This window comes from Schistocerca gregaria, chromosome 6 (genome assembly GCF_023897955.1).
Source record: "Schistocerca gregaria isolate iqSchGreg1 chromosome 6, iqSchGreg1.2, whole genome shotgun sequence".
Taxonomy (NCBI): domain Eukaryota; kingdom Metazoa; phylum Arthropoda; class Insecta; order Orthoptera; family Acrididae; genus Schistocerca; species Schistocerca gregaria.
In genome coordinates this window covers 428,241,953-428,267,153 of record NC_064925.1, presented here as the reverse complement: position 1 = coordinate 428,267,153, position 25,201 = coordinate 428,241,953, and the positions used below count along the sequence as shown (strand labels likewise).

Below are 25,201 nucleotides of genomic sequence, written 5' to 3'. Positions count from 1 at the left end.
ATGGATGCCACGTCCCGACGGCGACTGAACGGTGTGACGCATATCGAGACTAGGAAGCACCGAGCGCTGTTGCCTTATGCCCTAAACCGAACGCCCGTGGTGTTGCTGACGCTTTTTGAAGCGTTTTTATCAATTTAAGTTGAAACTACCAGACTACGATGCAAAAGTCTCGGGTTCCATAGTCGGCCAGTCCAGGCATTTTTGTCTGTCAACTATCACTTCCTTTATCTCGCCAATGTTTGGTAATGTGAAAACAGTCGACTTGCACCACGGTTCAGAGACAGCATTAAAAACCGTTGATCCCCCCTATAACTGGTTGGGTACCAGCTCAAAAAGTTAGAGGGAGACATTGGCATACCACCTCCAACATTACCATGTCTAGTAAAGCATTTAAGTGTCCAAACCAACTTTCGTTTTTATGACAGCTTAACGTCTTTTTCTTTTTTGAACTGTAGCTAGGGCTCATTACCTAAAGTATCAACTGATCACTTTAAAATAATTCTACTTAACTCCTCGGCGAAACAACTTTGTCCAGACTCTTTTGAGTACGAAATCACTTTTTACAGAACTAAATTAATGTTAACCAGTCATTTGATGTAGCACCTGAACACCAAATCAAAATGTGGACAAAATTTCAGGATTTTTTGACTGAGAAAACGAATCTTTTACATTGAAGCGGAGTGTATGCTGTTTTGAAACTCATGGGGAGATTAAAACTTTGTGCCAGGTCGACCTGACCTTCTGTAAAGTTTGGAGGTAGGAGAGAAATATTGGCATAGTAGAAGTTATGACGACGGGTCGTGAGTCGAGCCTGGCTGGGTAGCTCAGTCGGTAAGAGCGTTTCCTGCAAAAGGCAAAGGTCCCAGGTTCGATTCGCAGTCGGGTAGACTGTTTTCGCCTGGCATGGAGTTTGATGTGTGTGATTTTTGCGTGTATCACTGGTCAACACTTCTAGATCAGTCGTCGAAATATTGTGCAGAAAAACAGAAGGGTCAGGGCCTCTCAAATATCGAAAACAGTTGCTTTCCACGTGGATGTTAGTCGTCTTGTAGCACGGGAACACGTAAATGATGCAGAATTATATACTGCCTAACAAAAAATATTAAGCACCTGAAGATGTGTCGGATGTCATTGTAGCTTACTACGCGTACATACCATTGACGGGTGTGTTAATTGATTATCAGTTGCAGTTCACTGTGACAAAGTGCCTCAGAGTGGATCAGCGGTAATCGTATTTAGTGTTGCTGCCAGGTCTGGTTAGGTTGCGCGAGAGGCGTGAACAGCTTAAGATATTGAGTGATCATTGTCGAGGACACGGAGATGCCGCGTATTCGGGTGAGACAGCGTTGGCAACATCTGACAAAGTTTGAAAAGGGGACCACATTGTGTGTCTCTGTTTGGTCAGCTGGTCGAATCATGCAATATCCAAATTTTTAGGGCATTCGGATCTTGATATTAGTGAGAGCGTAACGGCAGGCATACTCTTCGTCGAGGGTCGCATCGACCACATCTGATTACCACAGACCACCACAAGGGAGGATGGCAGTATTGTGTGCCATGAATTTCGTAACCTCTTCGCATCTGCCACTGCTATCCGAGAACAAGTAATGGGTTCCCTGTAACATTTTACCTCATCCTACACCATTGGTCAGAGACTAGTAGCTGCTGGGCTAGGGAACCTAAGCACATCAAAAACGGCTGCGCTTGTAGTGGTGCTGTGACCGGGAAGCAGGGACTGCTGATGAATGGTTTCGTATTATGTTCTGCGCTGAATCGAGGCTCTGGACTATCCCCATACGACCATCGTCGGCGGCGACGTGGCGAGAGGTCAAATTCTTCCACTGTTTTGGAGAGGCTCTGTGGTGTTGGTGGCGTCGTGGTGTGCGGAGTCACCAGGTGTGACTGCAGGTCACGGCTGGTAGTGCTTGAGGAAACTATGCTGGCACAACGATCATCACGGACATCCTTCGTCCTCACGTGTTACCTCTTATGCGACAGACTCGTCGTGCCGTATCTCAACAGGATAAAGCTCGTTTGCAAGTGACATGTGCCCCTATATACTGTCTGGGTGATATTGAGGTTCTCAGGTGGCCAACAAAATCAGCATATCTACTCCCGATGGAAAGTGGGTGGGACCATCTTGGACGTCAAGTCGTCCCAGTGCCAGCATCCACATGTCGAGGAGCAGTTGCGACAGCTGTGAACCAGCTTACCCTCAGGAGAGGTTGTAATGTCTCTTGCAGCGGTCTCTCCGCGATATTTTCAGAAATTTTATAAATTATATAACTCAGTACATATCTCGAAATATCTCTTCTTATCTTACCGATTGCTAAACTTTAATATACGATGATTATCAATGCAAAGTAGTTCCAAGCCCTAGTATTCCTTGGAGCATCCATTTACTCCATGGAATAGCTTCTCTGCTATCTATGTTTTCTCTTATAAAAAGAATGAGAAGTGCTTGCCGATTAGCCGTGAAAGAAGCGGGATGTATATGTATGTATTGTTGAGCTAGTCACCCATGAGATTCTGTATGAGAAGGAATTTAATACATGACCTAAACTAAAGTAAGTGTGTTCGCGTATTATTTGAGTATTATTGACAGTGTCTGCTTACTACGCTGCGTTGCACGGGATCAGTGGGGAACGTCTGATTTACACTGGACGAACCTGCCGTTTTGTATGCTCAAGATATCCAGTTTATTACTTCCATAAACAGGCTAACACGGTCTTAACAGCAGATCTCCGGTCTTCCTCATGTGATCACCGAAAGTTAAAAATTGTTACAAATGTTTTTAGGAGATCGACTGACAATTTTCATCGAACCGAGACTTCGAATTTGCTTCACTCCCTTATGGAATTTAAGTTAAGCTCAATTTAGTCAGGATAGAACAGTATTGAACTGTGTGAATGTGATAAGCCTGCTTTGTGAATGAAAATTCCCTTAATATACGCATGTTTTTTACTATCCTGAGCAGTGAAGCTAAATCAGGCCGGTGTGAGAGAGGTTTTTAAATTTTAGATCCCACAAAAATTATTAAAAGGTCACAACGGCTTTATGAACCCTTCCCGACCGAATCAGTGCACGCACCAGGACGAGAAGGGGTGAAACGTTGTAGTCGTAAGTTTATTCGTACTGCCAAGTTCTTTGCCAGTACGATTGTGTTTTGTAATCGCCGAAATAGCATCATACACCCGTTCAATCCCTGAAGTTTGATTCGTTTCCTCCTTCCTTTTGCGCGTTTCAGTTTTTTTTTTTTCCCCAGGCAGTGTATAAGGATGTAAGAGTTGCCAGTGTCCTGGGCGGGTGCGTGGTAATGGTCCGCCAGCGTTCCTATCCCGCGCATGCAGCCGACTGGTTTGCGTAGCGGAAGCGGCAAACTTCGCCGTGTGCCTAGACTAGCGCGGCGTGGCCCGCCTTTGGCGAGTTAATCGGATAACAGCGCGGCCCACGGCCATTATCAGCGGGGCTCGCTATTAGCCGGCCGGCATTATCATAATGGCGCAACGAGCGGCCTGCGCCGTCGCGTTAACTACGGGCCAGGCGGCGCTGGGAGCGGCCGGCGCGACGGGCCCGACTCTGCTGGGAGGCCGGAAACGCCGGATTCGAGTACTCGTCAGGTGACAAACTTCCGGCTAAGCGAATACTCGCTTGACGTAAGGCTCAGTCCAATATTTACGAGTATTGCTCGAATTACGAACCGTATAATCTTCTTCCTCCTCTCCCACCTCCATCTTCTTCTTCCAACTTGAAAACACACTATCGCTTTTCTGCTTCAGACACTTGTACTCGCTTTTCTGCATCAGACACTTGTACCACTACGTGTTTCGATTATTCACATTGTGAGAAACTGTGTCCTCACAAGAGACACGATTTATACACATGTAGCTTCCATACATGCTATTAATCAGATGTAATTAAATTTTCCTGGAGACATATTGAGTCTAAAATTTATGACAAACTGCTTATTTGCTTCTGTCTCGGGTTCTTCGGCCGACGTTCGTGTGATGATTTTGCTGACGTTTCGCCAGCACGAGTGGCTGGCATTGTCAAAGCTTCACCCTCCATTGCCTCCGGCATCCACATGTCGAGGAGCAGTTGCGACAGCTGTGAGCCAGCTTACCCTCAGGAGAGGTTGTAATGTCTCTTGCAGCGGTCTCTCCGCGATATTTTCAGAAATTTTATAAATTATATAACTCAGTACATATCTCGAAATATCTCTTCTTATCTTACCGATTGCTAAACTTTAATATACGATGATTATCAATGCAAAGTAGTTCCAAGCCCTATTATTCCTTGGAGTTTGTCAACAAGTGGCCACGAAAGTCTTAACAATTTTCTAAAATTTATCTTCCATATGAATAGAAGCTGAAATAATGAATTAAAATTTGTGTCAAGGCCGGGAATTGAACCTAGGTCTCATGCTTACTAGGCAGATTTTCTATCTACTACACCCCCCTGACATTGTGCCTAAGTCCGCTGTACAAATTACTCTTCAATTCACACAGCTTCCCTCGATTTCTTGAAATTAGTGCGAGCGTGAACGGCAGGCATACTCTTCGTCTAAGGTGTGTTTACCACAGACCACAAGGGAGGATCGCCGAATTGTGCGCCATGCATTTCGTAACCTCTTCTCATCTTCTGCTGCTATCGGAGAACAAGTAATGGACTCCCTGTAACATTTTACCTCATCCTACGCCATTGGTCAGCGACTAGTAGCAGCTGGGCTAGAGAACCTAAGCACATCAGAAACGGCTGCGTTTGGAGTGGTGCTGTGGCCGGGAAGCAGGGACTGCTGATAAATGGTCTCTTAATGTGTACTGCGGTGAACGATACGTCTCCAGGGAAACGTAATTACATCGGACCAGTGTATCACCTATGCCTGAGATACAGGCAGGATTCGTTCATCATACACAGAGCTGAGGTGCTGTTCCAATATCGGAGAGCCTTGGCAATAGTGATGGCTTAAGAATCAGAAAAATCAATAGGGGCTGAGGTGTGAATTTGTGTTAGGGAGGGCATTGGATTGGACTATTCCATGCAACTGTTTAGCCACAGTGCCGGGTGGAGTAGTAAATGGCACATCTGCCTAGTAAGCAGGAGACCTGCGTTCAAATCACAACATTGGCTTTATGAAGTCCGTACGTGTAATCTTTCAGTGTGAGGTTTCTGTGAGAGTTCGCTCAGTAATCGTGGCACATAGTATACTGATGAGTGTAGCGACTGTTGCCTGTGATGAGTTTAGCGCAGTCTATCTTCCGACAGTAAATAGTCATTCTTTTTACGCTAACCATGCTTCAAAATAATCAAACGAGACCTTTCGTGAATCATATTCCTGTCAGTCCGTCCTAACTATAAGAAAGAAATCTAACTAATGAAGCGAAAACAGTTATAACTATAGGTAACAGTCGGTGGTACAAGGTCAAGGAGTAATCACAGACAGTTATAAAGTGGTCACTAATTAAAGGATATCTTATAATGTGGCGTGGGAATATCGTAACAGACGAGACAGGACAGTAGTAAAGCTTATGGAAGAAGACAGCCACCTTGTAATAACATCATCTTCAGGTGGGAAGTTGCGAAATTGCATCCACAGTGATAATGCAGAGCATAGGCGCCTGCCCACAGCAGCAGGCAGAGTGCAAATCAGGTTACGTTGCAATCGGCTTGGTGCTGTGAAAATGCTTCTCTGCTCTGCACTAACAATAGCACCAAGACTGTAACCACGCAATTCTTGACCTGAAGATGATAGTGTGAACCATCAAAACGTGTAGTAGAGCAATAAGTGAGTGAATGACGCAGAAACCTGTTTCATTTGTATTTCATTGTCAGTCTTACTCATCATGAAGGCTTCTTTAATGGACTAAATAAGTACCCTGCCGCATATAAGGAGTACCAGGAGATAGGGGCAATGCTCCGGGAAGTCATCTGAAGCAAAATGTACGTATTTTGTCTTGCGAAATGTTAAAAACCTGATTTCGTATTCTTGTTTTCCGCTAGTTCCTATCGTTTTGCTTTTAGTTCTTTTTCATGGTTGTCATAGGTCGTGGCCATTATATATGACATGAATAGTTTCTTTGCAATTGATGTACTCCTGCTTCTTACACTTTTTAAGGTGTCACATAGTTTTGCTTATTTGATAATTGCTGCGCGTAGGCTCGCTTTCTATGTTATGCTATTGACTTCGATATCCAAGAGAATATGATGTTGCGTGTTTGGATGGACTATTACAGGTGCTTCTCACATGATGATAAACATACCTACGTAGCCGGTGCAAGATAAATTTTAAAATACTTGCGTTGATGATTATGTATCCTAAGGGATCTCCTTCCGTGTTACGAGTGCAAGTTCTCCAGCGATAAAATACCATACAAATTGTATCAGTCTCTCGCCATCTTCCCCCCGTTCTGGTGTGTGTGTGTTTGTGTGTGTGTGTGTGTGTGTGTGTGTGTGTGTGTGTGTGTGTGTGTGTGTTTTCTTGTTCAAAGTATTGAGAATGATGAACACCATAATACACTGCTTCCCGTGAAAAATCATTTAATTACCTGTCCAAGAACTTGTCTTCACTGAAGTGAGAACGTCAATCAGACTTACAAGTGATAACGAAAATAGCCCCCTTGCGTCCTTGCATCTGAAAACTGTCATTACTAACACACGTTTGGAGATTATTTAATGAACAGTGGTGCTTGCGTTTCAGCCGCCGTCGCAGTTGATTTTGGACTTCTTGCAAAATGCGAGTATCTGGCCTAAAGCTCGCAGTCCACAAAATGTTACACGCGGAACTTACGTTCAAGGTTTCACATACGTAGCAGTTCGGATTAGTTTTCGGCGCCCCTTTTACAAGATAGTCGGAAGACACATTCTACATATGAATGGCTATTCGTGAGGTGTGTCGTAATAATACAACAAAGTATTTCCAATTGTTCTTTTGCGTACAGTTGTGGACTCACACTGCCAAATATAGAAATTAGTTACTTTTTTTCGTGTTGCTATTATTCATCATGCACGTTAGGTCTTTGGCCTTTTGGCCTGTTCCGAATTGGTCTCGTCATCTTTTCTTAGGTCTTTCCAGTGTTTGGGCTCTGAGCACTATGGGACTTAACATCTATGGTAATCAGTCCCCTAGAACTTAGAACTACTTAAACCTAACTAACCTAAGGACAGTACACAACACCCAGTCATCACGAGGCAGAGAAGATCCCTGACCCCGCCGGGAATCGAACCCGGGAACCCGGGCGCGGGAATCGAGAAAGCTACCGCACGACCACGAGATGCGGGCTCTTTCCAGTGTTTGTTTTCCTTTTTATACATAATTGACGTATGTTATTCCTATGTGTAGCGCTGTATCTACTTGTTCTTTAAATTGTCTATGGCGGTGTTTTATTATTTTCATAATATTTCAAATTTATTGAAGTTATAAAACCAGACCATAGACAATGGATTATGTAGTTTTAAATTTTGAGTTACGACGGTTATTGCATTCGTAGTGAAATACATTTTAAATTTTCTAACAGTACGAAAGATATTTCAGAAAAAGAATGTGTTATTGTAATTCCGTTCTAAAAAGAAATGGTCAACTTTTTTCATCGATGGAATTGCATACGGAAATGAATAAAAAAAGTATAGTTTTTGCATAATTTGTAGCCCAAACTCTTCCAAATAGCTTAAATAGATGGAGCAAATTGAAAGTTTTGTCGGCCTGGGCTACATTTTATTACTTTTGGTTAACTCAGAAAATAATTGATATGCTAGATTTCGAAATACAGCTTAATCCACGGTTCCACATAACGGGTCTTGTACACGAAAGGGATATTATCGTCCCTTGTCTTCTCGTTCTGGTTCGGGCCCACCATAAAACTACACGTACGTCGTTGTTTCGAACGGCTCTTTTAGACTTGAACATTCTTCTGGGGCAGTGTCGTTGTGCTAATAAAATCGGAGATACATCAGCATAAGGGTTTTTGTTGCTACATATCGTTCTCTCTCTCTCTCTCTCTCTCTCTCTCTCTCTCTCTCTCTCTCTCTCTCTCTCTCAGTGACAAGTTACCAAAATTTCTGTAACGATATGAAGGTGTCGTAACGCATAGTAGAGGCTGAACTAACTCGTATGCGTACGAACGAATGCTCTTGTTGGTGCGTCATGTGAGCTCTCGTGGCTAAATAGCTGGCCACTGCGCAACCGCCCCCGATGACTGGAATAGCCGCAGCGGGATTACCGGTTGCGTCTTCCGGGGCCTAAGACAGCGCCGTCCGCTCCACTTTGAGCTGGCGGGCGCAGGAAATAGTCGTGAGAACGGGGCCATCCTGGCCCGCGTGTCACGTCCCATCGGGGAGACAGACAGGCAGTCCACTCGTAACCAGCTCTGTTTCTGGAGATTCGGCACGCGCCCTACTGAACGTCAATGGCGCTCTTCCTGTTGGTAACGGATGGCGTATGTTCACTCGGGCGCTTCCGTCAGGCGAACCGATTCTGCATGTGTGTAAGCAAGGGCATTGGATGTACAAGGGGGTTCTGACCAAATGGTGGTAGCCTGCTTTTCTCAGATTAATAGGGTTTCAAAGAAGATGTAATGATTCCTGAGGCAGCAGTAAGAAGTATAGTGTAATTTTTAAGAATCCAATCGCTTTGGGCTTCTGCATACATACACCGCCGGCATACGTATAGTGCGTGGCGTGTGTTCTTGGCACCAGTATAGCTATTTTCTGCCTTGTTTCTTTTCCGCATTCCTGGCCAAGGGAAGTCTAATAACATCAAACATAGATCTTAATTTGAAGAAGAAATTTCTGAGAATGTACATTTGGAGCACAGCATTGTATGGTAGTGAAACATGGACTGAGGGAAAACCAGACAAGGAGATACTCGAAGCATTTAAGATGTGGTGCTACAGAAGAATATTGAAAATTAGGTAGACTGATAAGGTAAGGAATGAGGAGGTTGTGCGCAGTATCGAAGAGGAAAGTAACATACAAGAAACACTGGTAAGAAGAAGGGACAGGCTGATAGGACATCTGTTAAGACATCAGAGAATAACCTCGGTGGTTGTAGATGGAGCCGTAGAAGGTGAAAACTATAGAGGAAAACAGAGATTGGAATGCATCCAGCAAATAATTGAGGGCGTAGGTTGCTTGTGGTACTCGGAGATAAAGAGGTTGGCACAGGAGAGGAATTCGTGGCGGGCCGCATCATAGCAGCCAGGAAACAGATGATTCGAAAAAGGAAAATTGAGCGAGAGGCTAAGCAATTTCCTCTGAACGCGTCCTGATCTCTCGTCTCTTAATCTTACAGTTTATATGCGACACATACGCTGGTGGCAGCACAGTATACTGGTTCTCGAAGTGGACGTATCAGGGTTTTGCATGTGCTGCGTCGCCATCCTTCCAAATATTGCCATTTAAGGTCCACGAGCATGTTACACTTTCGCACGGACTGTACAGAACTGTTAAAATCTTAGCATTTCGCCTCCGAATTCATTCGATGTATGTAGTCACGGTTCCTTGATGAGGACGCCAAACACAGGAACACCTGTCGTGTGGTATGAGATTTATTTTACATGCGCACTGGACTTACACGGAACTGTTCCATCAAGTCGAAGCCCTCCATAATACTGATTTTGTGTGTTCTTCCCATTTAGTATTCCTTCTTATTATTAATCCCTAAATGTTAAAACGGTGAGACATATTACAGATGTCTAATCTTTATGTCGGATGCTATCGGTTTCTTTCTGTTTTGTATAGGCGTATTATTGCATTTATCAACATTTAATGAATTTCAGTTCTCTTTAATATGCCAAGTGGAAATTTTTTACAAGTCTTTCTGCATTTCTTTGCAATCGTACTGCGACAATACTTCACTGTAAACAGCAACATCATCATGAACAAACGAATAATTACTGCTATTATAGTATTTTTTTCGTAATTTTTTATTTCTTAATGTTTGCTAAGGAAAATACCTTTTCATCAGTTTCGTTCAACACAGAGTCATCACATATTCAGTGGTTTTTTAATGAAAATTAACTATTTAATGTATAATAATATGTCTTTATATATGTAATACTTTTAATGCGCATGAATTAATGGTCGAAACATTCAATTTGTAAGCATTGTAACAATTTAAACATCATGTGATATCATTCTTGGTTTCGAAGATAAGTTCTTTGAAATGTTTAAAGGAACACCACAAAAATTTAGTTGATATCTCTGTCAGGCTATACAGGGTGTCCCAGGAGGAATGGTCAGTATCCAGGGATATGACGGGAACGATCATTCGAAGGAAGGAAGACTAGTAAACATGGGCTGTAAATTGCATAACTTAAGAATTATCGCTGCTGTGAAATACACCTCTTCTACAGAACAAGTGCTCGTAGGTCTTACGTTATGCATTTTAGAGTCCGTGTATAGACTATTTCGCTTCGAATAATCGTTTCTGTCATATCCTTGAATACTGACCATTTCTCCTGACAGGCTCTGAATAACTATAGATTTTCTGTTATTTGGTTCGCAAAATGATCAGTGTCAGCTACGAGAAGCAAAAAGGAAAATGAGAGACATTTCAACTGTGGCGCAGTATCACCCAAGCATGTACGCAGTTTTAACCGGAAAGCCACACAGTGGCAGAATTATGAATAGTCAGCTCCTCAATTATTCGGTGAGATCCTTGATACCTTGCGTAGATACGTTACCATTTGGATGATGAAACCGATTACACATCGTCATTCTTTCGTTTTGGAATCCATATGTGCCACGTGTCCCGCTTTTTCTAACTATTCGAAGACTGTTGGTATGCATGATAATAAGACCCTGAGGTCTATGCTTCAAATTAGAACAGGCGGCTAGCTGCTAAATGGTTCTCGAAGGTGCAGAACTTTGGATAAACCTGAAGTCTATCGGACATAGTTTCACAGTGGGCTTCTTACAGGCGACCTCACCGGTGCCATTCTTAGCCCTATAATATTATGGTCAGTAATATTTGCCATTGGCCAACAGATACAATCTGATTTCTTCCCCATTGAAAACGCATGTTACATCGGGATAGTTACTCATGCTGCAAAGCCAAAATCGTGCGATAGTGGTTAGCTATATCCCAAGACATCTAACACAGCTGTGAGATCATCTCTTAGTAATCTACAGAACTCCGTTGTTTCGGTTCAGTGCTCGGGTATAACCTCTCAGTAACATAAGAAACTGCACGACCTGAGCGTGGGCAGTTGATGTGAGTTACTTTTGACAGTGCGTGGAAGTGTTCTAGGAAGCATGCCACGAAGAACGAGTATGCACAAGGGCTCGAGCAAGGCTCTGTTGATTATGTTTGGTGATGTTGTCGTTGAGCAGTGTAAACGTCGTTTATTTATTATCTTCGAAGTACAAACTGTTAGATGGTATGATTTGCCGGAATTGTATTAATAAATTACGAACAGAATGTTTAACGAATATAAACTTACAAGTGTTACGAGAGTAGGCTGAAAAGGCATGCACGCGTGGTTGTAGAACGCCACCTAAAGGACCTTCTGAAACGCGCCAACTGGCTTGTGGTAGCTAACTTCCCCTCTGTAAGCATGCCCAGTCGGAATGCGTCAAGTTCATCGAGTATATTTTGCGAAGTGGAGGTATGGAGCCAAAGAGCGCTATACCAACGCGAATTTATAATAGGCGAAAATGTGACTCCTAGTGAGATACATCGTCGTTTAAAGCCTTTTTACGGTGACGATGCTGTTTATAAGTCTACTGTAAATAGACGGGTAGTAAAATTTCGTGGTTGCGAGTTTGGAAAAGCCATAACTGTTGATGAAACACGCAGGGGACGTCTGATCTCTGCCACAGACTGTGAACATCGCAAACTCGTCTACGATTTGATACAAAATGACCTGCGAATCAGTCAAAAGCATTTCGCAAACCATATTGGAATATCCAAGGATTTTGTAGGCTTCATTACTGAACAATTAGAACAGCGAAAAATCTGTGCTGGACGGGCTACCACGCCGGCCGAAGTGACTGAGCGGTTTTAGGCGCTTCAGTCTGGAACCGCGCGACCGCTACGGTCGCAGGTTCGAATCCTGCCTCGGGCATGGATGTGTGTGATGTCCTTAGGTTAGTTAGGTTCTAGGGGACTGATGACCATAGATGCTAAGTCCCATAGTGCTCAGACCCATATTTTTTTTTAAAAAGAAGAAGAAATTGACTGTGTTTTCGGATGCTCACAGAATTTATATGACGGATTATCTCGTACGACGGGAAACGGTTCTTTTTAAGACATAGATACTCTAAAATACCTCCGACGTCAAATTTGTCGTGTTAGAGGCCTGGCGCCAATAATCTCGCAAGACTTCAACTCTTGTCCCCACACCTCGCGCTCTACTGAAGAGCCTCTGCGAAACCTGAACTTTGAACAGATTTCGGACCTTCGTTACTCCCCCGATGTTGCGACTTGAGATTTTTGTATTTTTGTTCTACTCAATAAAGACCTCAAAGGTAATCATTACACTTCGGACGATGAGATCCAGGCAGATGTGAAAGTCCAGGAGTGGAGAAAAGTCCAAGAATGTGTCAGTGATGGAATGAAAATTTGTCACAGATGGGAGGAATATGTTAGCCTTAACGGTGACTTTGTACAACAACAAAAATTTTGATTTTGAAGCTTAAAATTTGTACTTCAATGGACTTCTTGCCCGTGCAAAAGAACTTTCATATTAATTGTCAACAAAATTTCTCTGGCAACATCCGTTGCGTCGAAAGCAAATTACGTCCATCGTTTTCATTGTCAATCAGCAACCGTTTTTAGCGTCTGTTACACATACGTAAGATGTGAAATTACATGACTGTACAGCTAATACACTGAACCAAACAAACTGGTATAGGCATGCGTATTCAAGTACAGAGATATGTAAATAGCCAGAATACGGCGCTGCGCTCGGCAACGCCTATGTAAGGCAAGAAGTGTTTGGCGCAGTCGTTAGATCAGTTACTACTACTACTACAATGGCAGATTATAAAGATTTAAGTGAATTTGAACGTGGGGTTACAGTCGGCGCACGAGCGATGGGGCACAGCATCTCTGAGATAGCGATGAGGTGGGGATTTTCCCGTACGACCAATCCACGACTGTACAGTGCATATCAGGAATGCGGTGAAACGTCAAATCTCCAACATCGCTGCGGCTGGAAAAAGATCTTGCAAGAACGGGACCAACGACGACTGAAGAGAATTGTTCAACGTGACAGAAACGCAACCATTCTGCAAATTGCTGCAGATTTCAATGCTGGACCATCAACAAGTGTCAGCGTACGAATCATTCAGAGAAAAATCGTCGCTATGGGGTTTCGGAGCCGAAGGACCACTCTTGTACCCTCGATTACTGCATGACAAAAAGCTTTACGCCTCGCCTTCGCCCGTCAACACCAACACTGGATTGTTGATGACTAGAAACATATTGCCTGGTCGGACAAGTGTCGTTTCAAATTGCATCGAGCGAATGGACGTTTACGAGTACGGAGGCAACCTCATGAATCCATGAACCCTGCGTGTGAACAGGGGACTGTTCAAGCTGGTGGAGGCTATGTAGTGGTGTGAGGCGTGTGCGGTGGGTGGGTGAGGGACACCTGAAACATCTACATGCAACTCTGACAGGTTACACGTAGGTAAGCAACCTATCTGATCACCTGCATCCGTACATGTCCATTGTGCATTCCGACGCACTTGGGCAATTCCAGCAGGACAATGCGACACCTATACGTCCAAAATTGCTACAGAGTGGCTCCAGGAACACACTTATGAGTTTGAAACACTTCCACTGGCTGCCAAATCACCCAGACGTGAACATTGTTGAGCATATCTGGGATGCCTTGCAAAGTGCTGTACAGAAGGGATCTCCTCCTCCTCCAACTCCTCCGTATTTATGGAGAGCCCTGTAGGATTCATGGTGTCAGTTCTCTCCAGCACTACTTCACACATTTGTCGGGTCCATGCCACGTCGTGTTGCGGCACTTCAGCGTGGTCGTGAGGGTCCTACACGATATTAGTCAAGTATATGTTTCTTTGGCTCTTCAGTGTAACAATGTTAAGTACAGCAACTGCAAGTAGTCAGAGGTTTTTATCGGCCGATACTCCCTGTGGATGAGTCGAAATAGTGTCGACGGTCCTCGGAAACAGTCAATTTTTAGGCGAGATCATCTCGCAGTTATGTCATTGTCAGTGATGAGGTGGCAGAAGTGAACGCGCCCAATCTTTGTTGCCTGTCTGGGAGATCAAGCAGAGTGGGAAATGATATAAACGTGGATTTACATTTTTCTCTTTTTGTACAACAGGCCGTGTCGATATCGCGGTCGTACGAATCGTTTCACTAGATCGTTTTAAGCAAGCAGAAAGAAAGACCATACAGTGACCTCGTGTTCTGGAGAGATTTCGAAAAACTACGTAACGCGCAAATCTGTATGGTTGAGCCAGGATTTGAACTCTAAAAGGCATAGCCAGTGTCTCATGCTGTGGCATACCACATGGTCATTACCTTGTAATGGCGTAGTCAACACTACTGCAATTGCTTTCGACCTGCTTGTTAAGGCGACACTTCGACTCAACTTAGCAGTGTGTAGGGGGTGTATAGTCCGTAATTTCCTATTGTTAATGGCGGGTAAAGTACTCTGTCTATTATTCGTCCGTTCTCTCCCTGAAATCCTCTCATTTTATTTCCCCTTTTACAGTGCGCCGCCGAAGCTGTGCATCGTCTTCATGTGTCATAGAAATGTATTATTTCAGCTTTCTAGTCTTGCTGATGATGCGAATTTGCCACTGATTTTATTTACATCAGCCTTTCTGCAAAGTTCAGTGTGACTGGAGCTATCTAAAATTCTACGGCGCAAGGTTATGGTATTCCCCTCGTCATCTGCGGAGAAAATAGTTATACAGCAGTAATACAGTTGGAAATTAGAACAAAATGTAATCTCTCCAGATGTCCCCGCAAAATAAACATATCATATTTAGAAATAAGGATATATGAAAAAACAATTATCCACGCCTTGTTTCGGAGCAGTCTGTCTACATTGGTCATAGACGTAATTGGCCGAATAGTGTCTTACATTGCACTGCTTCAGAGTTCATCTCTCAAGCGAGCATTAAAGTCTCCGGCTTTGCCTCCGCACTTCAGTGTGCTGGAGCAATATACTTCACGCAACGTATGGTGGTGTTAGGGTGAAATTATACCTGTATCTAACATGATAGGTGTTTTTAAGTAACGTTCATTTAACTCTTTAGTTAAGGGACTTAATTTTGTCAAATCTTACAGCGAATATATCGATTTTGCATCTGGTGATTAGCGATTCAACCAGTTCTCTATTACAGTAAAGAGTCGCAGAAATATATCTGTCCATTTTTTCTTCAGGCGAGCCTCAGACATTCTTTTAACTTTTTATCCAACTGCCGTCCTAACTTTCGCGTAAACGTCGGTGATTTCCGGCTAAACCTGTTCTCAGCAAGTCGACTTTATAGCCTGCGGATGTAGAACTGGAGATGTGGTTTTCAAGGAGGAGAGAGCACAAGTTTAACATCACTGCTAAGTTACGTCGGGGAATAGCGTTATACATCATCCTGCAAGAGCGAAACTGATTCTTTCACTCTCTTATTAACTTCCATGTAGGAACGTATGAATATATACCACTTGTTCTTGTTATTTTGCGTTTCAGTGCAGTTGCTTCTTGTATTCATGGGAACATCAGTTCTGAATTGGCTTATTTTATAACGTAATGATGAGTGAAAGTGTGGGTAACGATTTTTATGGCTACCCGAAAATTCTTTTTGTATTATCTTCTCTTTCGTAGCGATTATATCTCATCCTAAGATCCTCATTTAGTAATAGGACATTGTGCACAGAAAGAATTACCCGGAGAAATTTTAGACTCTGCGTAGTATTCAGCAACTACATAGATGCTGGAATTTTTTAAATAAATAAACGGTTGGGTAATAATATCACTAACTGTCTACTGCAGTGAACTAAAGAATGCAGACGTTATAAAATATATGAGCTAAAAGGAAAAAAAAGCTATGAGTAAGAACTTTAACGTTACTGAAACACATACTTGTTCAATATTTAAATAAACTTTTATGCTGTATAAAACTTGAATAGTTTCAAAACTTAAACAGTAATTATGTTCGAAGTGCGAGAGGTACTTATGTACACATGTTCGTATCTTTTATTGTGAAATGTTGCTACAAATGTGAGTTAGGTATGCTTTGATGTAACTACGACCTCTGCTTTATAAAGAGGTTAATCCTTATCTTTCGCAATGTGAAGGATTTTTTACAGTTTGTATACAGGTGTACGAGAAAAATGGAAAGAAAGAACATTTGTAAATTTGTTCACTCAAAGTTTTCCTATTGATGAGAACTGAAAAAAGGTGAAGAAATTTTCTTTTCTCAACATTTTTTGTTCGGTGTGGTTTTTCTTCTCGTGTTGATGTCTACTGCTGGCTTGTAGAAAACAATGATTTCATGACCAAAGCAAAGACTGGGTGATTGAAATAAGTACCTTGTAATACAGACGTACTTCCAAATGGGTCATCCAAGCTTTGTACTTTTTCGATTTTTATCAAATGGTGTAGAAGTTCCGAAAAGGTATGTTCTACTCACGGAAGTGAATTTCGTTTAGTTCTTTGTAAGGCTGAACAGAGATTCAAACTCACTCTGGAAAATCTGGCGAAGTATTACACAGCTAAAAATGGAAGTCCTATAAGGACTTTCTCGTGATACAGTACATTGAGTTTTTGATCGCTGCGATGATGGAAACACGTATCGATGGGATTCGGAACTCGAACAAATGGGAAGTCAACTCGATTACAATTTGCCCTATACAGGCATACGTACACGAGAAGGTGATATGGCCAATCGTGTGCTGTTTGAAACCCTTAGAGAGGGTTTAGTAAAAGAAGACTTTGCTTCGAACCGAGTCAACCATGTCTCGACGTCCTCAGGTAACAATGACCTATCGAAAGTTACACGAAAGTTTACTTCACCCCACTGACGTTTCTCCTTGTATTTCTGCTGGCCAGCAGCGTCTGTATCTGTTATATTACGGCACGTTACAACACATTTATTAAATTTAAGTTTTGAGTACAGTTCGTATTTAATTGTGTACACGCGAAATTGTTACTCTACATGTACTCTGCTTTATTAAGAGTTGTGGTCCAGGCATGAATGATGTTATTTTAAAGTCACATAATACATTACTATTTCCTGCTACTGTGAAGAGGCTTACGAGAAAATTGCTAGCATTGTAACAAGCCTTTTAGTCAAGACGAGATTATATTAAGGAAGTTAACCTGAACGTAGGTGAAAGAAAGGGTGTAAAATTTTAAAGAGCGCCGTCATGGAATCAACAAAATCTGTTGTAATGTATATGTACACACAGGCGGCCAGTTTCGGTTATAGTGTCATCTTCAAGTCATGGCTTAACATTACAGCAGGTTGTAGGACGGTTCCTGGCGTCAAATGCAGAACTGTTTTTAGTTACAGCAACTGTCACGCACAGATACATTTATGGCGTTATACAATTTTCGTCAGCCCCCAATAGCAGACGTCGACAGGTCGTTGCGTTGCAGCTGCAAGCAACGAAGTATTTGCCCACAAGGAATTTTCCTTTTTAAGTGGCTGTTAATGCGTGACTTTACAGAGCACTTACGAAGCTGTGAATCATCTTCGTGTGTCACGGAAAAATATTATTTCAGCATTTCGTTCTCACTAATGAAAGGAATTATTCATTGATTTAATTTACAAGATCTTCGTTTTGCAGAATTCACTGACAGTTGAGAAATCTAAAATTTTACAGCGCAATGTTATATTTTTTAGTCATTAAAGAGAAAAAAATCTGTAGAAGTAATAGAGTTGAAAACTAACAAAAGAATGTCGTATATCAGGTTTCAGCGCGGAATAAACGATCATCTTCAGAAATAAGGAAAACATCCACGTTTTGTCCTCAGAACAGTCTGCCTACATTTACATAGACGAAATTGGCTGAACACAGAGATATTCATGTCTCATGTCGCACTGATTTAGAGTTCGTCTCTCACGCGAGCATTGAAGTCTCTGGCTTCACGATCGGAATTTGGTATACTAGACATGGATACGTAGAGTAATTGTCACTAGACCGGAACAGTTGTCTTACGAATAAGTTCTCGTGGTTCAGTGACGTTGTTCAGAAACACAAAGAAACTTTGCAGTGCTGTGTACAGAAAATAATCTGCCTATGTAACTGTCGAGAAATGCAAGCGGATGAATTTAGAGCGTCGGTATTGGAGGCGGTTTGCCCTCGAGATGTATTTTGCGTAGGACCCTTAAAGACAGAATAGGGAGGGCGAGTATGGGCGAACTGAACACGGAAGACAGTGCCATGAGGTGGGCTGAGAGCTAGGGAAGCGCGTGTGAGGAGGGAGCGACGGGCGCCGGCGCCGCACAGGTGCGCCTACGGCGGGCAGCGACCGCTGCGCTTCCGGCCGACCTTGGCGCTGCGCCGCGCTACGCGGTACCCACCTGACTGCGGCTGGCCGTGACTCTGGAGATGCGGCAGGGGCTGTCCTGTGGCTGTGGCTGCGGCTGGGCTGGTCGGCGCTCCTCCACGGCGCAGCAACACACACTGGTGGCCGACGCGCCGGCGTCGCCAACTTTTCTTGGCGCGCCGCGAGCGGCCCGGGGTGGGGGTCCGAACCGCTCGGCGACGCGCTCGCTGGTTGGTGCGCTCCTCATTGTTGGGGCCGCGTTTGTTGGCGTCAGCTGGCCAATCGCGGTGTGCCCGCGATCCCCTTACACTGGCCCTTCCCATAAGCCCCCAACCGCCTTGGCCACCTATTCTCGCTAATCCCTTTTGCCGACGATGCAATCGCGGGCAATGTCTGCGCCGGAGGTGGGGTGCGGGAGGGAGAATTTTTCCTTTTCCTCTTGGTCAGCTCCGACAGCGGGTGTTTCTCTTTTTGGGGCCGATGTCCCGCCCCTGACGCCCACCTCCAGACACGTGACGGTCGGCCGCGGCCGCTGAGAGAAGTACCTGCCGTCTCGCACGTGCGTTTTGTTGCGGGGAGATAGGTCTTCTCCGCAGCCTTTATTATGACAGGGCCAACTTCGCAACGATCGTGGCGAGAGGCCTTCCAGTCTTGACGGGGACAATTTTCTGCGGTCCCCCAAGTTCCGCGTTCTCGCCTCCAGATATGAGAGTCATCGCCAGGTGCTCAGCAGCAGGTGAAAATCACACCATTTAACGGAAACCCTTCAGTTCACTTTATTCTACTTGTTCGTGGTATGAAACCGAGCGAGATGATACAGTCGATTCAGGACGCTGAACTTGGGTCAAGTTGTTGGTGATTTTCCTTAAACAGCTTGGCGTGAATGTTTGGATGATTATCTGTTTTGTGGATTCAAGCGCAACTGTGTTACGATATCATTACGGAGGGTACGACGCACCATTCGTCCAAATACCTGATGTATTTAAATTAAAAAAAAAAACACATTTTTCAGGAAGACTTAATCGCATTTCCAAGTACGCAAATGTATTATGCCACGAGGCACTATCAAAAGTGTACAGTCACAAAAAGTGCATTGTCAAACATATATAATTATAGATGTCATAATATAACGATCATACATACTAGTGGTGTTTAATGCAGAACTGACAGAGTGCAACGAGGGTGTGAACACTGGGATGAAAACTTAGAAAGGGCCCAGTCGATGTCTTCCTTTCATCCATCTGGCTCCAACTAAGCTCCCACTCCGCCTCGAATGACCTCACAAGGGGAAGGTATGAGACACGATCAGCCGATTCGGCTCTTACTTGGCAGGTCGCTCGTCCACAACCTAAAATGTTCGAATGTAAGGGATTTTGGATCAACATCCCCCCCCCCCCCTCCCCAAACTCCATCCCTCACCCCGCTCTTTTGAGAAAACCATCCCTATTGCTCATGACATGTAACCGTCTCAAAATTGGTGGGACCCATAAATAATTGAAAATCGAACAAGTTTCATCATCATATATGCGGTCTACAAACGCATATTTTCCTAGAAATCAATGAAACAAACTTTTACGACTGCCGCGTGGTCGGTGCACCAACTTCTCTTTTTTTTCTTTATTTTTTTCTCCTAGTTGTCTGTTCCGCCTTCGTTTTGTCTTCACCAATTCTGTGGGAATATCGCACGATATCTTTAAAACACACTATCATCGACGAGAACTTTATTCAGGTTTTTAAAGAGGGTGGGCAGTTCCATGAACGAACACACTGAGCTACCGTGCCGGCACAGCGGCGCTTTCGTTAAACAGCGTACGGAAGTGGCATTTCAAGAAGTTTCTTTCGTCGATTTCTAGGAAAAAGTGCGTTTGCAGACCCGGTATATAGCAATGAAAACCGCCCAATTTTCAGTTATCAATGGAACCCATCAATTTTGAATCGACTGGGCGTCGTAAAATTTAGGAAAGATTTTCTCAAAAACGGGGAGGGGGATCTTAGTCTTTCATTATAGGTTGCACTCGAGTTATCAGACAAATACGACCCGTGTCGGCTCTTCTCAGCGTCGACACGGCAACTTCCTTTACTTATCTTAACCGTTAGAATTAAAATGACCAGAATTATGGTAATTCAAATGAATGTATGAGTAATAGTCCTAACGGTGTAATTATCACCTGGTACACATTCAAATGGCCTCAAGCCATTTGAGCCATTGAGCTTGCATACCGTTGCAAGCTCCGTCAATTGAAAAAAAAAAAAAAAAAAAAAGTCGCTCATTTCCACTTTCACTTCAGCATCTTTCATATCCATCCCATAGGCAGAAAAACTATATGTTCTTGTACCACTCCAGATATAATCTCTATTTTAAACTGTAGCATACATTATTAAATGCCATCAGTAGTTATATTATCGTGACGTTCCGCAAATGAACAATGGAATGTCCTAGTTTACAAATATACCACCGCACTAACAGCATAAACTGTGTATCTATCAGCTTATTTTTAAGGCATAAGTATTACTCCAACCTATACCTGGAACAGATTGATTTTAAGAAACCCCTTCTCTGAAAAACTGTGCTGTCCTCTACTTCTTTCACCCTCTGTATCTGAATTTCTCTCTCTCTCTCTCTCCCCCTCCCTCCCTCCCTCCCTCCTTCCCCCCCCCCCCCCCCCCCTCTCTCTCTCTCTCTCTCTCTCTCTCTCTCTCTCTCTCTCTCTCTCTCTCTCTCTCCCTACCTCCATCCTCCCGCTCATATTTTCTTTCCTTAGATACTTTTCAAATGAACGATAACTCAATAGATCTACCGAAATAAAACCAAGGTATGTACCCCAAGTCACCCTGATATTACATACATCTCTTTATACTATTAAGAGTACATATGTCTGTAAATCTTTAGTACAGTATCAGTGTGTTACTCCAGCATTGGTTATATCATATAATACATTGAAGTTTAACAAACTTGTAGCTCTAAAGTATCCAAAACTTAGCTCTGTTTCACGCAATACTGTCAGTCTCTATCTCTGAAAACCTACCCAAAATTGTTATTTATTAGTAATTTTACCACTGTTGGCAGCATAATTACTGTACTTAAGGTTTTGAAGCATGTCACGTGATTGTATGATCGAGTTTGAAATTTAAGCTACATAAACTTCACATAAATGGTTTTGTATACCACTCGAAATATTTATTTTAATGCCTGTATGCATCAGCTGAACCAAAGACCTTCAAAATCCTTTAAAACTTATCCTGAAATAATAGTGCTGCTTCGCTATATTTTTTTTGCACAGTGAAATAATGTTTCTGTTTTGCTATAAGATTTTATGTTCTTTGCAACTCGTAGTTTCCAGACACAATTTTTGTATACAAAGTATTTCATTCTACTTGTGATGTATTACAATAGAGAAAGGGGCCTGTGCGCCACTGGAAGTATTCTATTTTAGTTGTTTCACTTTCATATTTATATATACGTTTAGTTTTTAATCAGAAACCTCCCCAAAACCATGTTCTGAAATAGTTTCTTTTCCTTCTCCTCTAGAGAGTATCACAGGTTACCTCAAACTAATAACGCAACACATTCTTGTTGTACCGACACTAGTAAATCCGCTTGATGATGAAGGTTTAAACCTTGCAAACGCGATGTGGATGTAAATAAACAGTGACTGGTAACAGTAAACATATTCTTTCATTCGAAAAAAAACACCAGATTCGAATTGTTTGAAATTTGCTATGGTAAATTGATACATTGGTTTCATACTCGGTTATCAGTAAACAGGAAAAATAACTGTTATAAGCGAAACGAAACAAATACCACAAAATATTAGCATCGGTTTTAACCGGTCGGTTTTTCTCCTCCCTGTTGTAGGCCCATGCTACGGTATTGTGGCACGGTAATTTCATATACATCAAAACAACTATTTAAATTATGCACTTAGACAGTTCGGATCATATGCTCTTTCGAGCATAAAAGTGGATCGAAAAGAGTCTAAATGTCATATTGCGTAACTTAAAGTTATTCAGGAACTGAAGGCGGAATTTATGCATTACCATGAGTCGAATCTTCCTTTCTTTCACCGGAGGTTGTTACCGGAATATTCGCGTCCCAGAATGTGAGAAGTTATTTACTGACTTTCTATATAATATGTTATTTTAACTCTAATTTTTACAGATCATATTATTATGCTTCCATTTGCAGATGATATGGTAATATGGGGTGATAAAGAGGTAGATGTACAGTTACAACTCGATGCGTGGAAGGAAATAATGAAAAGGTACGGATTAAAAATAAATAAAGATAACAGTGAAGTAATGGTATTTGGAAGAGAGAAAGGGATCAATGGAAATATTACCTTGGATGGAGAACCCCTCAAAGTGGTAGAAAGTTTTACTTATTTAGGGAGTGAAATATCTAGGGATGGAAGAATAACTAACGAAATTAATAGGTTACAGAAGGGAGGCAATTTCTACCAAACAATAAAACATCTTATTTTGAAGAAGGAAGTTTCAGAAAAAGCAAAACTCCTTATGTGTGAGAATTATTTCTTCGCTATTGTCACCTATGGTGGTGAAACACGGACAATGACAGAAAGGGACTAGAGCAGACTGCAAGCAGGGGAAATGAAATTTCTCTGAGCAGTTAAGGGTAAAACAAGAACGGACAGAGTAAGGAATGTAGAGATTAGAAAGCACCTTAAACAAGAAAGTATGAGAGAAGAAATTGAGAAGAAGAGATTAAGATGGTATGGACATGTTAAGAGAATGCATGGGCAGAGACTCCCCAAAATTATGGAAGAACTAAAGATGGATGGGAAAAGACCTAGATGGCGCCCAAGAACACGGTGGAAAATGGGAGTGCGAATATCTGTGGAAAGGAGAGGTGTGACCTAGCAGCAAGTGGAGGAAGGAAAGTGGTGGGAGGACCGAGTGAAATGGAGAGGACTCGTCAGCACCCACACCCGGCAGTAGCTGGAGCGGGATCCGGATGTAGATAGATATTATTATGCTTCCACTGTGGCATTATTGGCCATGTTAGAGACAGGAAGCATCTTAGTTTCACAAGAATTGGGTGGAAGTCGACACTATCTGTGGTGTAAAAGTTGTTTAAGCATTGCTGAGAGCGACAAGGCAAATAAAAAGTGCTACCGAGGGTATAATTTTGCAGTGGTTTCGTCACTTGCTAAATAAATGTTGTGCATCCAACAGCCTGTTGTAAGCCTATATATATAACGTCACTGCGTAGACTTGCTTGTCAATTCCGTTGGTTAACGATTTCAAGCAGCATGTCTCTTGTCTTCACAAAATAAGGTTGAGTCACGCGGAATCGAACCCAAAACTTTTGCTGTAATAACCAGCAACACAAACCACTAGAACAAAGACAAGGAGTCGTTGCAGATAAATAATGGCGGATTCAAGCAACGATGGACAATGATTTTCAAATGGGGAATTCGGGACATATCCGTAGGATTGGGGGTGGGCTGTAAAATCCTTTGAGGTTCAGTGGATTCGTGGACAGCGTCCCAAGGTATCGATATTAAATTTTGTTTACGTTTGCTATCCTGACATTGTTTTCCATGCGAAGTTGTAGGGTCTGGGAGGCAACCAAATCAAGCAGTAGTTCCATGTTGTACTTCGACTGTAGTAAATTACAAGTAATAACAAAAAATGCTGCTACAGCGACACAGTTGCCTTTTCTTGGCGATATTCACAGTCGCCAACATGTTGAACCTATTGAAGTGATTTCAGGTCCTCTTACTGCTCGGGCAAGGCTGCAAGGAGGGAATGTAACAAAGTTCACTGAAGCACGAGTCAGAATACCAGCATGAAAATCTCGCTTTCACTGGTGTTAATTTCTTACCAGTTGGGAAGTCCAGCTTTCTTTTTTCTATCATTGTTTCTGTAAGTAATAGTGATGTGCTACATTTTTGTATAGAATGTTTCCTCGGACTCCGTGGCGTGTTCACAGCGACAGTGTTGACAACCGGATGTCACTTTATTTTAGTAGGATTACCCAGGAAGCCATGGAAAATTGTAATCATTGCGTAAATAAATAGGTCCACATGCGAATTGAATAGATTTGTTGCCGTCAAGAATTCGATCCGCCAACACCAGCGATATTTCGGTTAATTCACCATTCAGACGAAAAGCAGGAATATGCTTCAGCTGAATCATCATTTACATGAACGACATTCTTGTCTGAATCGTCTATTCGTGCCAAGTGAATCTGCTGTAGCGCCCCTGGGGTATTATTCTTGTGCTGAGTCATGCATGTCATGAGTGGTCGTTGTCGTTTACACGTCAGCATCAAAATTGTGAATGTTGAGAGAACCACCTGCTGTGCCGTTTGACACCTGAATGGTGAAAGTGACGTTACGAGGTAACAACCATTTTACAAAAATCGAAATACGGCAACAGAAAGTAGGAACATGCAATGATAATGCAGTTAATGATAAAAGCAAAATTCGTAGTGGATGTTCTTGAAAAAGGTCGTACAGTATGTTCCCCTCTCTTCTGATAACTAAGAGAAGAGGAAAAGTGTCTTCCAAACATTTCAGGACTTTTACGTTAGTTTACTACTGAAAGTATACTATGAGGCGCCAGAGAAACTGGTATAGACGTGTGTATTCAAATATAAGGATATGTAAACAGGCAGGATACAGCGTTGCGCTCGGCAACTCCTACATATGACAGCAAGTGTTTATCGCTGTTGTTAGATCGGTTACTGCTGCTACGACGGCATG

General features: G+C 42.7%; 2 protein-coding genes across 2 annotated transcripts in view; one reads left to right on the top strand and one right to left on the bottom strand.

Moving 5' to 3' along the window:
• Window positions 1-18,609, bottom strand: part of LOC126277974 (uncharacterized) — a 207,627-nt gene extending 189,018 nt beyond the window's left edge. Inside the window, exon 1 of the mRNA XM_049977630.1 lies at window positions 18,508-18,609. The gene's annotated coding sequence lies outside the window, so the exon portion shown is untranslated. The remainder of the gene's footprint in view (window positions 1-18,507) is intronic.
• LOC126277975 (autophagy-related protein 16-1-like) overlaps window positions 1-25,201 on the top strand; it is an 865,117-nt gene that overhangs the window by 343,513 nt on the left and 496,403 nt on the right. The gene's annotated exons all lie outside the window — the stretch shown is intronic.